Here is a 14,891-nt window from a genome sequence, read left to right on the forward strand (position 1 = left end):
AAAAAAAAAAAAAAAAAAATTTTAAAAATGCCCAACCAAGAGACTCCACTTTCCTCTGCCCAGGAGGTCTGGATGCTCAAAAGCCCCATTATTTGTTTTGCCAAAGTGTGTATACATTGAATAGAAATGTTTGTTTTCCACATCCTGCCTTATGACTCTAAAGAAAAATAACTAAAGAATTAAAGAATCATTTCAAGGACACTTTTTAAAAACCCATCCTCTCCAACCTAATTGTATAAAGCCACTTCACTTCCTGCCTTTTAACTTATATTTCTGTTAACGGATCTTTTTTTTTTTTCTTCTGACCTTTACATGGGACAATCTTGCTTCAGAAACCTCTTCAAAGAAAAAGTCAAAGTGAAATGTCACCAGAAAAGACGACAGGTGGCCAAAAGCCAGGAAGGCACCCATGGCTCACAGCCCGGAGGCTGTGACAGGTCCGGATCCAGGCTCAAGGTGGGTGGACCAGGCGCGGCAGCTGCCTGCACACTCCAGAACGTGCCTAAGCCTGCCATCTGGCACCCAACCCTACCTCCGTCACAGCTGTCCCAGTGAGCCAGTATAGGTCCTGGGGTCCACACGAGAAGAGCTAGGACCGTTCGCCCAAGATATACTTACTAGATTTTCTTCACCAATAGAATAAGAGGTTCAAGCCCCAGAGGGAGATCCTCTCCACAATTGCATGTGAACAGTTACTGAGATAAGTTACAGATTAATCCCCCAGAGCGCTTGTCTGGATGGCTTATAGCAATTCTAAATTTGGATGTAGAAACAATTATGTTTGCGGGGCATACTAGCGCATACCTTTAATGCTAGTGTTCTGGAGGCAGAGGCAGGTGAATCTCTGTGAGTTCAAGACCAGCCTGGTCTATATTTCGAGTTCCAGGCCAGTCAGGAAGTATTGCATTTTGAGCTGATGCAATACCTAAGTAAAACATGTGGTTCTGCCATCTGGACTCCTTCCAGAACCCTCTCTGTTCTGGGTTATAATCTAGAGATCGATGGAAAGATAATAATAAAAGCTACTGAGATCAAACGCGCTAAATCCTTGACCTGGCAACCGGAGGAGGCTGCTCTCGGCACTCCTAGTTCATCAAGTGAAGCAACAGACCCCAGGCAAAGGCCAGCTCTGAGTGAGACACTGGCCAACGAAATCTTCGGAGGACAAAGCTGGAAGTCCACCAAAGGCTTTTCTACTGAAATAACCGAGGTAATGTCACTGTACTGGCTGGTTTTGTGTGTCAACTTGACACAGGCTGGAGTTATCCCAGAGAAAGGAGCTTCAGGTGAGGAAATGCCTCCATGAGATCCAGCTGTAAGGCATTTTCTCAATGAGTGATCAAGCGGGGAGGGCCCCTTGTGGGTGGTGCCATCCCTGGGCTGGTAGTCTTGGGTTCTATAAGAAAGCAAGCTGAGCAAGCCAGGGGAAGCAAGCCAGTAAGGAACATTCCTCCATGGCTTCTGCATCAGTTCCTGCTTCCTGGCCTGTGCTTGAGTTTCAGTCCTGACTTCATTTGGTGATGAACAGCAGTGTGGAAATGTAAGCTGAATAAACCCTTTCCTCCCCAACTTACTTCTTGGTCATGGTGTTTGTGCAGGAATAGAAACCCTGACTAAGACAGTCATCTTGTGCCTGCCTTCCACCCCCAAAAGTGACATTCACCTTGGCAATGCTTCTGGGATGGTCCATGACCGTGACCATGACCCACACACATTCTGTGGTATCTGGAAGGTGCTGCTGAGCCTTTCCAGGAAAGATGTTACCAGGCAACAAGTTCTAAATCCCTCACTAATATAAACACCCCATACCTCTGCTCAGGCACTGATGTATTTTGGATTTGTCTTTTAAAACACTGTTCCTCTGAGCTTAAGCACCAAGAGATCTTCCAGAGGAGAGGAGCTGGAGAGATGGCTCAGTGGTTAAGAGCACCAGTTGCTCTTCCAGAGGTCCTGAGTTCAATTCCCAGCAACCACATGGTGGCTCACAACCATGGCATCCGATGCCCTCTTCTAGTGTGTCTGAAGACTCATATAAATAAAATAAATCTTTTTTAAAAAACAAGCATAAGTTTAAGATAACTATGCCCTGAATGTATCCTCATTATGTTCCAAGTGTAACTAAAAAATATTTCCTAAATCATTAAAGTTATTCTGGGATCTGAGCTTTACTTAGCCAACTGTTGTCAAGGAGAGGGTGGGGGGAGGGGTATGAAAAATCTAGTCACTACAAATTTAACTGGGTACCTAGTATTTTAACTTGATGTATGTTGTTGGCAGCCCTGGTCTCATGCCACCTTGTGAGGCCTGGCAGCAGCTACCTCCTGCAAAGTCACGTTCCCCAGATCAAGCGAGTGACCAACAGCTTCCTCTTTTAACTGGTGGGGCGGGAGGGAGGCACTACACACATGGTAGAGGAGCCTACTTCAGCGAATCCGCCAAGGAAGGAATAGCCAATCACGCACATTATTTCGGAAACACAATGGAGGGTGAGGGCAAAGCAGCAGAGGGTGGGTCAGAAAGAGGAACTAAGAAAGGTTGCCCCCAAGCATCGGATGCGTGTTCAAAGGGACGAAAGTCTTTGCCACAGTGTGCCACAGAGAGCTCACTTGATCTATGGAAATGGGGTGCACACCAACTGCTTATGTTATCACAGTATCCACAGAGCCCCAAGAACAACTTATGGCCACCAGGGGCAGACATTTGCTAGCAAAATCCCCTAATGGAAGCAATTTAAGGATGAATGGCTTTTTGGCACATGATTTGGAGGGGTGCCATTCATCATAGTGGGGAAGCCATGGTGGCAAGAATGGAAGGTGAGGGTCAGAGTCCATAGTCGGGAGGCAAAGAGGGATTTTAATTGTATTTTATGTGTTTTGCCTGAGTATGTCTGCGCACCATGTGCATGCAATGTTTGTGGAGGCCAGCAGAGGGCGCTGGACCACCTGGAACTGGAGTTACAGGCCTTTATGAACTGCCACGTGGGAGCTGGGAATTGAACCCAGGTCCTCTGCAAGAGCAACCAGTGTTACTTTTTTTTTTCTCTTTCTTTTGTGGTTTTTTGAGACAGGGTTTCTCTGTGTGTAGCTCTGGCTGTCCTGGAACTCAGTTTGAATACCAGGCTGGCCTCGAACCCACAGATAACCACCTGCCTCTGCCTCCTGGGTGCATCCACCACCGCCCGGCCACCAACAGTGTCCTTAATCTCAGCACCATCTCATCCTTTCTTTCCCAGTTATTCAGTCAGGACCCCAGGTCACAGAATGGTGCCACCCACATCTAGGGTAAGTCTTCCCTTCACAGTTAAACCTGTCCAGAAATAAATGCCCTTCACGAGTACGCGTCTTTTAGGTGACCCGAGGTCCAGTCAAGCTGGTGGTGACCAACAGTCACAGACTCTTAACCAACACCTGCTGCCGTAATGAACACAGGAACTGATGCTGAACTCCTTGAGAGTGGAGGTCTGGAAACCCGACACCTGACAAACTATAAGTTACCCACCTCCAAGGACTCCTGGAAGAATGACTTTCTTGCTAAGGTTTATCTGCAGTACCAACCCCGAGTGCCTATAAATAAAAAAACCAAACACAACTCCTGCTCACCATACCTGAGTAAGATCCTCGGAGATAAAGGGAGAGCAGAGCAGGCAGCCACCCCCACCCCCACCCCCAGCCCCAGCCCCACCCAAGCTGGGCACAGTTGCTCCCTCTTCCCCTTCATCTGAAGGGTGCAACAGTTCTTAAGTTGGGGCAGCAGGCGTGTCCTACCAAGTAAACATCAAAGGACACTAAAATTTTTCTTCTTATTTATGTTTTTATTCAGCCCACGCCAAGATCTCTTGATCTTTGGTTGGAAGGATTCCCAGGAACGCCTCATTGAGACAGTGATGTGCCGAAGGAGCTTGGGCCCAGGGGTAAGGAGGAAGGGGAGAAAGAAGGGAAAGAGAGGGTTAGGGGAGGAGGGAGTTTTAAGTGAGATAATGCTTCATACCATGGTCAAGCCCCGGAGTATTTTCCATTTGTCTTGCTGTCCTTCTTCTCTTGAGACAACGTCTCAGAGTGCAGCCCTGACAACTCACTGTGTGGACCAGGCTAGCCTTGAACTCACAGAAATGGGGCTCCTCCAGAAGTGCTGGGATTAAAGGTGTGTTCCACCTCTCAATTTATAGATAGATAGATAGATAGATAGATAGATAGATAGATAGATAGATAGATTGATAGATAAGACATCTTTGGCTCCCCAGCATTGGAGAGACAGAGACAGGCAGATCTCTGTGAGTTCAAAGCCATCTGATCTACATAGCAAGTTCCAAGACAGCCAGAGCTACACACACAATAGAGAGATCCCAGTCTCAAAATGACACCTTTGCATGTTTCTCTTCTTTTAAGGTTTATTTATTTATTTTATGTATGTGAGTACACTGGAGCTGTACAGATGGTTGTGAGCCTTCATGTAGTTATTGGGAATTGAATTTTTAGGACCTCTCTGCTCACTCCGGGGTCAACCCAGCTCGTTCTGGTCAACTCTGCTTGCTTAGTCCCTGCTCGCTCCAGCCCAAAGATTCATCCATTATTACACTTAAGTACACTGTAGCTGTCTTCTGACACACCAGAAGGGGGGTGTCAGATCCCATTACAGATGGTTGTGAGCCACCGTGTGGTTGCTGGGATTTGAACTCGGGACCTTCGGAAGAGCAGTCAGTGTTCTTACCCGCTGAGCTATCTCGCCAGCCCCTGCATGTTTCCTTACTATGAACTGTGCAGTCTCCTGAAGAATTTAGAATATAGGAACAAACAGAGCTGAGGACGATGAAGCAAAGATTTGGCGAACACCAGCTGGCACAAAACTAACCAGCCACAATCGGCATCTTACATTGTCGGGTATCTGTGACAGCTGTGTCGTGCTGGACAGGTGAGTCTCCATGTAGACTAATGAGTGAGGTTTTCATACGGTGGCCTGGAAAGCTGACATCCCAAATGCGTCTCTACGCTCACAGTCAGGAGCCGCCAACTCTCTCCTCTCGGCCTATACCTGCATGCCTATGCTGTGAGGCCAGAGGGAGGGTCCTGTGCCTATTAATAATTTTCCCCGGCTATTAAAGCTCAGCTTACACCGTGCTCCCATGAATGCACCTGGACTTGCAGGACACAGCTTTCTGCAGGTGAAGCCGAGATATCTTCTAACAGCGGGGATCTAGTTAACACAAGCAGCAGGCTCTCCAAACTGGGGACTGTCGGCTTGTCCTCTGTCACTGCTTCTTAGGGCCGCGGATTCGTCCCTTTTCTCTGACACCAGGGTTGACACCAGATAGAGGTGATGAGGGAGCTCATGTTCCGAAAGCCCATTTGTCACCCCCTTAAATAGATAGGCCTGTCTCTGCCCTAGCAGAGGAACCCAGGAGAAGGAAGAGCGCAGGGAAGGCTTTCAGAACAACCAAAGCACCATTCAAGCTGAAACAGAGGTGCTGGAGAGAGGGCGCGGCCGTTAAGAGCACCGGTTTGCCCTTCCAGAGGACTCGGGTTCGATTCCCGGCATCCACATGGTGGCTCACAGTCATCTGTAACTCCAGGTCCAGAGGGTCTGATGCCCTCCTCTGACTTCTGAGGGCACCAAGCACGAATGTGTTATGCATGTGCCCATGTCCACGCACGCACGCGCACACACACAGACAGACACATACAGACAGACACACAAACACATACACATTCCTACAAAACACTCACACATAAAATTAAATTTTAAAGTACTTTTTAAAAAGATACTTTTTTAAAAGGGGTGTGAGAAACCGTAGAGAGGAGAAGGGCCATGGACTGCTCGTCCAGTTGCTAAACACACAGCACTGTGCTAAGAACTGGAAAGCAATCCCTGTAGTGGGTTGGCCTAATGCTGCTTGTACTCTAATGCTAATTTGGGGTCCCCAAGACTGTTGCCCCAGAGACCAGAGAGTTCACACAGAGATATTGAGTAACCCTGCCCCCAGTTAACCGTGATTGGTGAATAAAGATGCCAACAGCCAATAGCCGGGCATAAGAGACATAGGTGAGGTTAAGGCTGGGCGGGCTTGGGAGAGAGAAAAGCCACCATGGGAAGGAATAACATACATGGGTTAGCTGTGCCATAACAATGTGGCCATGTGGGCTGGCCAACTGGAGCTAAGAGAAGTCCAGATAGAACATCGTAAGTACTAACCCGGGTCATGGCCAGAAGGTAGATTCTAACTGCATGGAGGGTAGGTAGTCGTCCAGCCATTGTGCTGCATAAGACGTATTTAAAAATATAAAGGCTGGGCTGGTGAGATGGCTCAGTGGGTAAGAGCACCCGACTGCTCTTCCAAAGGTGCAGAGTTCAAATCCCAGCAACCACATGGTGGCTCATAACCATCCTTAACAAGATCTGATGCCCTCTTCTGGAGTGTCTGAAGACAGCTACAGTGTACTTACATATAATAAATAAATAAATCTTTAAAAAATATATATAAAAAATAAATAAATCTTTAAAAAATATATATAAAGGCTGTGTGTCTCTCATCCAGGTACATAAATGGCCAAAGGCTGATAGAAACCCCGTGCTGGGATTTTAAAATTATATATATATATATATATATATATATATATATATTTTAACTACAAATGCTCTCTGTACTTAGGACCCCAAAGATGGCGAGAGGGGTCAAGAAGCAAACCCCTGTGCTCTATCTACATCAAGGCCAAAGCTGGAACTCTGTCACTCTGACGCCAGAACCCCACGTCTCCTTACGTCCTCACCAGGTAGCTAGCTCCAAGTCAAAGGTGACCTCATACCTTCCTGTTGGCCCGGTCACACCACTGCTCTTTGAATTACCCTCGATTTAAAAGCATCGGCATGAAAGATCACAACACTATCCAACCAGAGTACGCAGAAGGGTAATTGTCTCCATATATAAACATGAGCAAGCAAACAAATAAACCTGAATAAAAGTCTCCATAAGGGCTGTGATGTATCTAACTGCATGGCGTATGGACAGCCAGGTGGGCTGAAGGTTCCTTGGTCCTGCGGCTCAGGGGTCACCTTCCCTCCAGTGCACTTGGCTCTGGGCTGAGCCTCAGGCTTCTTGTCTGCAACTCCATCTGAGGGCCTGGCTGGAGTCCAGGCCCTTCTGTACTTCCGCCCGTCAGGGTCAATTTCTACAGGCTTCCATCGTGGGAACCAAAGCACCTTACTGGAGGAACCTTGGGAACAGTGACACCAACTGCAGCCTAGGGATGTCCCCTAAGGCATGACTCTGCACCATCTTGATGAGGGTCACTCATGGGAGAAGGAAACACTGTAGATCATGGATTCTCCCAGGGGTCATTTCTAAATCAGACAACAGCTGGGGCCCGAGCAGACCCTGTTCCTCCCCGCCAACGTCCGCCATGCAGCCTGCGTCTGGGGAGCCAAGACCATCAGAAATACTACTCAGGGAAATGAAGGTGATTCTAGCCAAGTGTCCTGCCTTGGGAGAGCCTCACAAAGCAACCTTTGTGAGCAGGCGGGTCTCGTGATAGCCTCGTCCAAAGACTCCTGACAAACTCCAAAATACCTTGGCCCTTGTGGGCCAGAGAACTGCCAATCATCAGGGCCACTCCCACTTTCCTTCCCTCACAAACAGGCACGCAAAGTCTTATTTTGCTTTTTTAAAAATGTATTTAAAAGCACAGTCCGGCCTAATAGGAACATTTACTTCTGTAGCTTCTTGGGACTCTGTGGCTCGCCTCGCTGGGGGCTGTGACTCTCTGAAACCTTGATCACATCTCTGACCCTTGGTGCAGCCAGCCTTCCTGGGCACACACCCTGCCATCCCCACACAAAGGAAAAAGGCTTCTTTGGAGCCAGCAACCTAGAACTTTCACCCTTCTGTACCGCAGCTCTTATCGGATTTCTGTCCGGGGAGCAGATATTGAAGCCATCTGAACACGGACTGCACTAAAGTCTTATTTCTGCAAATCTGGCTCTCTGCCACACCCTGTCCTGCTGTGAACCCTGTGAACCAGGGACAAGCTTCAAGGGCAAGGTGTATCGAGGGTGGCTGGGGAGTGAGGGGGGCGCTTCAGAGCCTGCTGCTCAATCCAAGGGCCAAAGGGTATATGCTGTTTTGATATCCACACATCAGTGTAGACAGGGATGCCTGTCTTAACCAGATCACACCTGCTCAGGCAAATTGTAAAGGATCCTGGGGAAACACCGGAATGAGTGAGCGAATGAGTGAGCGCTCGCTCGCACTCGGCTTCCCAGCTATGCACACTGCTTGCCAGCCGACCCCGGTGTCCAGGGAAAACGAGGTGAATCAGGTGGGTGCAACGATGACTTGAGAACAACGTACGGGACACACGGAGTCAACAGGAGGCGTCCCAGGCAGGTTCCCATCCTTTGTTCTCTGAGGCAGACCAGGGCTGGACCGTGAGCCACCTTCCCTGCCCTTTCTAGAGTCCTCTCCTTCTTCGTTCCAGAGTCCTGTCCAGATCCCAAACACACCGCTCCCGGAGAGACGTTTTTTTCCAGATCTCTTCTAGAGCCTCTCGACTGGCCTTGGCTACTGTTCATTGCCCAAATGCTAAACCCCTAAATCCAAACAGGGTGTGTTTGCACCGGCAAAAATATATATTTAAAAAAAAAAAATCCTTTCATTTCCCTTTGATGGGAGCCGTGTATATTTGACATGTATGGTTAGCTAATAACCTTTTGAAAAATAACCCCAGGCTTCCTCCCCAGTGAGATAGCCGGGGACCCAGACTTCTCATGGCCTACCCTGGCATTCCAATCTCCCCCCAGAGACGCTCCACACAACAGGACATGGCTGCCACCGGCCTGACACCAGGAAGTGCCTGGCCCTGCCGTGACTGGATAAGCATCCAATGGTGTTTGGTTGGGCGTGGAATGCTGAGCCCACAGCTTCTCACTCAATCTTTCCACAACTGGGATAAAGAGATTGCTCTAATTGGCAGAACCACTTCTGGACTATATTAATTTGAGGAGCCCATCCTGCCCCTTGCAGTCACGCCTGCTGGTCATTTCGGAACAGAAACAGGCAGGGGACAGACAGTTTCTAGAGAGCCACCTCTGTCATCATCCTCACCCCAGACATCCTGTCTCTCCCCACCACACACGGTCATCACTGTTCCTGTCTGACACGTGGATTTCGTAGTCTCACCTAATTGCACAGTGCTCTTTGGTGGCTCCATAGTCACAAACTGTCACCATTTCCTGATCAGAGCTGGAAATCCTCACAAAAGGAATGCTGGAGACGAGCCCTTCCAAATCCCAGAACAGAGACGCTGGCCCAGCGTCTGCACTGAGAGACAGCCAAGTCTTGGGTAGACACACACATCAAGTCTACCTAACGTGTAGGGGAAGGTGGGATGAATCCCCAGCAGGAATGGCTTCTGTGTGGGCAGCAGGGGACCCTTCCTGGATCTTTGGGTTCGAAGGCCGGCTGTGTTTCAAGGCACGTGAGAGCCCAGGATGCCCACACACATCCCTTGAGATTCATCTCATTCAGCCAACCCCATAATACTGCCAACGGGCAGCACGCACCATCTGCCACGGAATCTTCTTATACCTCTCTCTGTCTTGCTTGATCTTCTGTCAACAGGACACAAGCTAGAGTCGGCTGGGAAGAGCCTCAACTGAGAGAATGACTGCATCCATTAGGCTGGCCTGTAGGGGGCGCTGTCTTGATTAATGAAAACTATAAAAGAACCCACCTCTACGTAGGCGATGTCATTCCTGGGCAAGTGGTCTTGGGATGTCAGCCAAAGTGACTGAACAAGCTGGTGATAGTGTTCCTTCACAGTCTCTGCTTCTACTCCTGCCTCCAGGTTCCTGCCCTGAACTCCTGCCTTTGCTTCCAGACGGACTATAATTAAGCTGATATAAACCCTTGCTCCCCCAAGCTGCTTTTTGGTCATGGTCTTTATCAGAGCAGTAGAAGCCATATAAAGACACCTCCCCTGATCACATATGAATACTTTCACCTGGCTGTGACCCATCAGGACACACCACCTCTTACCATCCTCTGAAAAGGGTGAGTGTTCTTAGCACAGCTGTAGACTTGCTGGCATGATGCGTTGTCAGCCATAATGCCTGGTGAGGCAAATGAAAGTTTTGCATATTTCCATTGGCCACATCATGTGAGATGACTATAAACAACCCCTAGGTCCTGGCAAGAGGGACCATAAACCAACCTGGTTTCTCTCTCAAAACAATCAATGATTGGATCCCCAACCCCCCACCTCCCGAAGCCAACACAAAGGACAAAATGTACACACTACTCAGGAGAACAGCAAGCTAAGTCTTCTCAACCTGCTGCCCAACCAAACCATGGCCACCACCCCGTCCGTCTCATCTACAGAGGTGACCACGGTGACCACACATCCCAGATCTGGGGGGAGGGGGGATGTCAATGACATCTGCTTTACTGATGATTGGTTTTGGCTTTGTAAATGACCATTTTCTATGTATTTAAAGGAATCCTGGTGACAAGCAAATGAATTAATGAATTTGTGAGACACAGCCAAGGTATGGTGGCCCACATCTTTAGTCCTGGCATTCAGGAGGCAGAGGCAGGTGGATCTCTGAGTTCGAGGCCAGCCTGGTCTAAAGAGTTAGTTCCAGGACAGCCAGGACTATACAGAGAAGCCCTGTCTTGAAAAGTAAAATAAGAGAGGGGAAGGGGGGAGGGAGAGGGGAAGGGGAAGAGGAGGAGAGAGGGAGAGGGAGAGGGAGAGGGAGAGGGAGAGGGAGAGGGAGAGGCATAAGACAGCCATTGTGGTGCTTTAATCCTAGCTCATAAGAGGCAGAGACAGGTGGACCTCTGTGAGTTCAAGGGCAGAGTGGTCTACAAAGTCTAGCCCACCCTATTTTATTGTTTTGTTTTAGTCACGTGGTGCCAGAGGAATGGCTCAGTAGTTAAGAACACATACCATTCTTGTGAAGGACCAGGGTTCAGTTTCCAGCACCCAGGCCAGGCAGCTCCCGCTCACAACCGCCTGCAGCCTGATGCCCTCTAGTGGCTTCTGAGGGTAATGCACTCACATCCGTGTACCCACCCACATAGACACATTAAAAAGATAAAATTCAACTTAAGCAAAAAAAAAAAAAAAAAAAAAAANAAAAATCATAGAATACCTTCCGTTTGATAATGCCCCATCCCTACTGTGATCTCCTCATTCCTTTTCCTATGAGGAGGTAAAAGAAAACCATTTTAATGAGGGAATCCCACCTACTGGGGACACACACAGTGAGCGGTGGGACCCCTGGGGAGGCAGAGGGCCCGGTGACTCTGGGAGAAGTGGAACAACTTCACAGCCGCCTTTCTCATGTTCAGTTCCCCTCTGCCACATCTTGCACCAGCCAGACAGCTTTGAACTCAATAACAGGCAAACACAGCCAAGGTTTAGTCTGCCACGATGGAGTCAAATCCTTCCTCTTGGCAGGGTTTCAACACCCCTGGGGAGGTAGTGGTGGGTGGGACCCATGTTTAAACACCCCCCCCCTTCCCTAGCCACCCTTCCTGAGACCTTAAAACCCAAGCATAGGCAAACTGAAAGGAGATCTAATCACTCAAGCATACTCCAGATATTCTAAGTGGCACCCTGGCTTAAGGCTCTCTGAGCAGGGGACCTTGGCACTCGGTAGCCCATGCCAGCTCTGACAGTGCCAAGTCCACCATGCTAATCCCTCTCCTGGTTCATCTTCCCCGTGTCTGTTCTTAATGAGAAAACTGACATCCGCCTCTGCAGTGGAGAATTTCCTGACGAGGGGGGAGCAAGCCTCCGCCCATCTCTTCGGCTCAGTCTTCTTCTGGAGATCTCTCTGTGCATGCTAACCCACCCCTAGGTTTTTATCTGCAAAGCAAGAATGCGTATATGTGGCATAGGAGATCCCTGGAGGTTAAAGTTTTAACTCTGTGTACACGCGCAACAACTGAGGACGGCTCGTCTTTATCGAGCCTCCCGCAGACCCTAGGCTTCAATCTTCAGAGTGAGACGTGACTTCAAAGGTAGAAACCAAGGCAGAGCTGTAGCTGGTCATGCCACACAGACTTCTGGCAATGAGGAAGGTCGCTTGTCCCTTAGCCTCCATTGGTGGCTAAGTTCTTGCATCTCCTTCTATATATTTCTGTCGCCTCCTACCCGCCAGGCCCTTAGCTATCATTTTGGCTACGCTGCCAGGAGCCCCACCTCTGCAGAAGTTCTGTCCCATCTGCACGTCGGCTGAGAATAGATAACCACCCGGAATAGAAATGACTGCACAGCCCAGGCTGGGAGCCTCCAGTCAGTGAGGGTGAGGCGAGCAAGCCTCCAGTTCAGTGGAAAGGTCTCGTTTGAAGCCTCTACTCTGTGCCAGCGAGCTTTTTACTCCAGAGCTCCTGCAATCATCCAGGATCCAGCACCTTCTAGGGGGCTTGCTCCTCCAAGTGTTCATTAAAAACTGGTTAGAAACGCAATCTTGTAGACCCACCCAGGACCTCCAGAATGGGATGATGTTCGTAAGGTCTCCAGGGGAGGGTTTGTGTGTTCACACATGGATGCCTGCAGAGCTAAAGATACTCAGAACCGAACTTCCCAGATACAAAAGGTTCAAGCACATTATGCAAAATTCTTAGTTCACGTTTGCAGACGTCTCCTTCCCTATTTATTGCTGGCCCCAGTTGGCACAGTAAGCCATCTGATCACTCTGCATGTCCCTGTTTGTATTCTTTTTAGCTACAGGAAAATCAGCAGAAGTACTGAAGGAGCCAACCATGTGGCCTTGATGGTGGAAATGCTTCCCATGAGGTTCCTTACACTTCCATAAAGTCTATCTTGTCCCTGGGCGCTCATGTTCACTAGTACATTGCTGTACCTGTAGGCATAAGCACTTCCTGGGAACATGAGCCAGCAGGGATGAAACTGTCCATGTGCTGTAGGCAAGGGATCATGATATACCCACAGCGAAGTCACATAGACTCTGCTAGAAGGGACATGCTAAAATGCGGGACCCTGGGTCCATACTCCTCCGATACAGCTGTGCAGAGGCTCTGTCCACCACTGCTTCAGGGCTTCTCGGAATAAAATGCCACTTCCTTGTCACCTCTGGAGATCTGGCTGGATAAAGGAGGGCCCACGGAGGTCTGAAGACCCTCCCCGAACACTCTCGCTAACTCGGAGGCTGCTCAGAGCAGTTCTAGGAGACTCCCCAGAAGACACTCACCACAGGACAGAAGGGACAATGCCGGAGCTCAGAAAGGGGACTGTATGGACCGTTGCTCCCCCTAACACCGCCCCCTACTTAAATCATCCAGAAAAGGCAAGGCCTTTTCACCTTGCTGGCTAGAACAAACCCAAAAGAGGCATTAGCAATTAGGCACGAAGCCACTACAGACAAATTAGACACGGACTTTCCAAAATTCTGATTTCATCGTCCAATACCAATGAGGCATCCCTTCCTTCCAGCTTAACACAACTACTCAAAAGAATCCATCAGGTCTCTCGCTTAGGACCTCTCAGGATGGCCCTTTAGGGGGAAAGCAAAAAAGAAGTATCTCCCAGCAAAAGTTTATTCAACAAAACCAAACACGATGCTAAGACTTGGAGGTCACAGCTGGCGAGACAGCTCAGGGGATGAAGGCGCTTGCTGCCAAGCCTGCTGACCTGAGTTCGATGCCCAGTACCCACATAGCAGGAGAGAACCAACTCCAGAAAGTTGTCTTCTGACCTCCACAGGAATGTTGTGTGTGAGTGCCTTCCTACACACTAAATAAATGTTTAAAAAAAAATGAGTGTGTGTATTTTAATTTGAGGTAATAGATATATGGAAAAGTGTTCTAATTTATATATTATCATATATATACATACACACACACATATATATATACACACAAACATATATATATATATATATATATATATATATATATATATATATATATATATAAAACATGCAAACACACACAACAACAACATAACAACAAATCCCCGACTTTCTTTTCAAGGCCCACAGTGTTGGCAATACTCAGAACTTCTACACACCTCCCTTAGGACACTGTAAATTAACTACTTTGAATTCCTACCAAAACGACATTTTTTCTGAGAAGCAAGTTTCTGTTTTAAGCCTTCAATGAACAAGGACAGATAATTGTACATTGTTTCAATAAGCTGGGCGGTCGGTTCTACTAGTCTGTGTGCCTTCTTGGAGACAAATGATTCCACCAGTTAGGATTATTTTAAGAATGGTTTATGCAGACAAGGTATTTATTTGCTACGTAAGGCACAAGGGAAACTTTAACCCTTTAAGTAAGAACCCCAGAATTCAAAGAACTACTACAGGGTGTGGCTGTCACTGCTGATGTTAGTTAGTGGTTTTTTTTTTTCTTTCAGTATTCCAATTTCAAGCTATCAGACTCCACAACCTCAAATTTATCTTTCTATGAGCAACTTTTTCCAGTTCCTCCCACAGTCCTTAACTCTGAAAGACAAGGTCTCTAACCTTTCAAATGGGTTCTTCCTCAAATCTCACTGAAGGAAATGAACCCAAGAGCAACTCGAAGCACTGAAGTGAATAGATACACGTCCATTTCTAGGAAGCACACGCCCATAGTGCACCCCGTGGGTAGAGCTGAAGAAAGTCCGACAAACTTTATACCAATCTATTTATCCCTCAGGGTGTCCCTATGTGGACGTGGTCCCAAGTAAATTTAGTTCTTACTTCAATTTGTAGTCAAAGAAGCTTGAAGACTCTGTCCGGTGGCATGGGTACTATCAGACCAGAGAAAATTTCTCTGAGACCAGCCTTCTAGAAGGTCACAGCCACTGCGGAACTGCACCATCAGGCAAAGGGACAGAGTGGCCAATAGGATGAAGGGGATGGCATTGGGCGCCTTCCCTGACCAAGGG

General features: G+C 48.2%; 1 protein-coding gene across 2 annotated transcripts in view; it reads right to left on the reverse strand.

Annotated features, from left to right (window-relative positions):
* Slc7a1 (solute carrier family 7 member 1) overlaps positions 1–14,891 on the reverse strand; it is an 84,931-nt gene that overhangs the window by 57,046 nt on the left and 12,994 nt on the right. The gene's annotated exons all lie outside the window — the stretch shown is intronic.

Source organism: Mus pahari, chromosome 23, assembly GCF_900095145.1.
Source record: "Mus pahari chromosome 23, PAHARI_EIJ_v1.1, whole genome shotgun sequence".
NCBI lineage: Eukaryota > Metazoa > Chordata > Mammalia > Rodentia > Muridae > Mus > Mus pahari.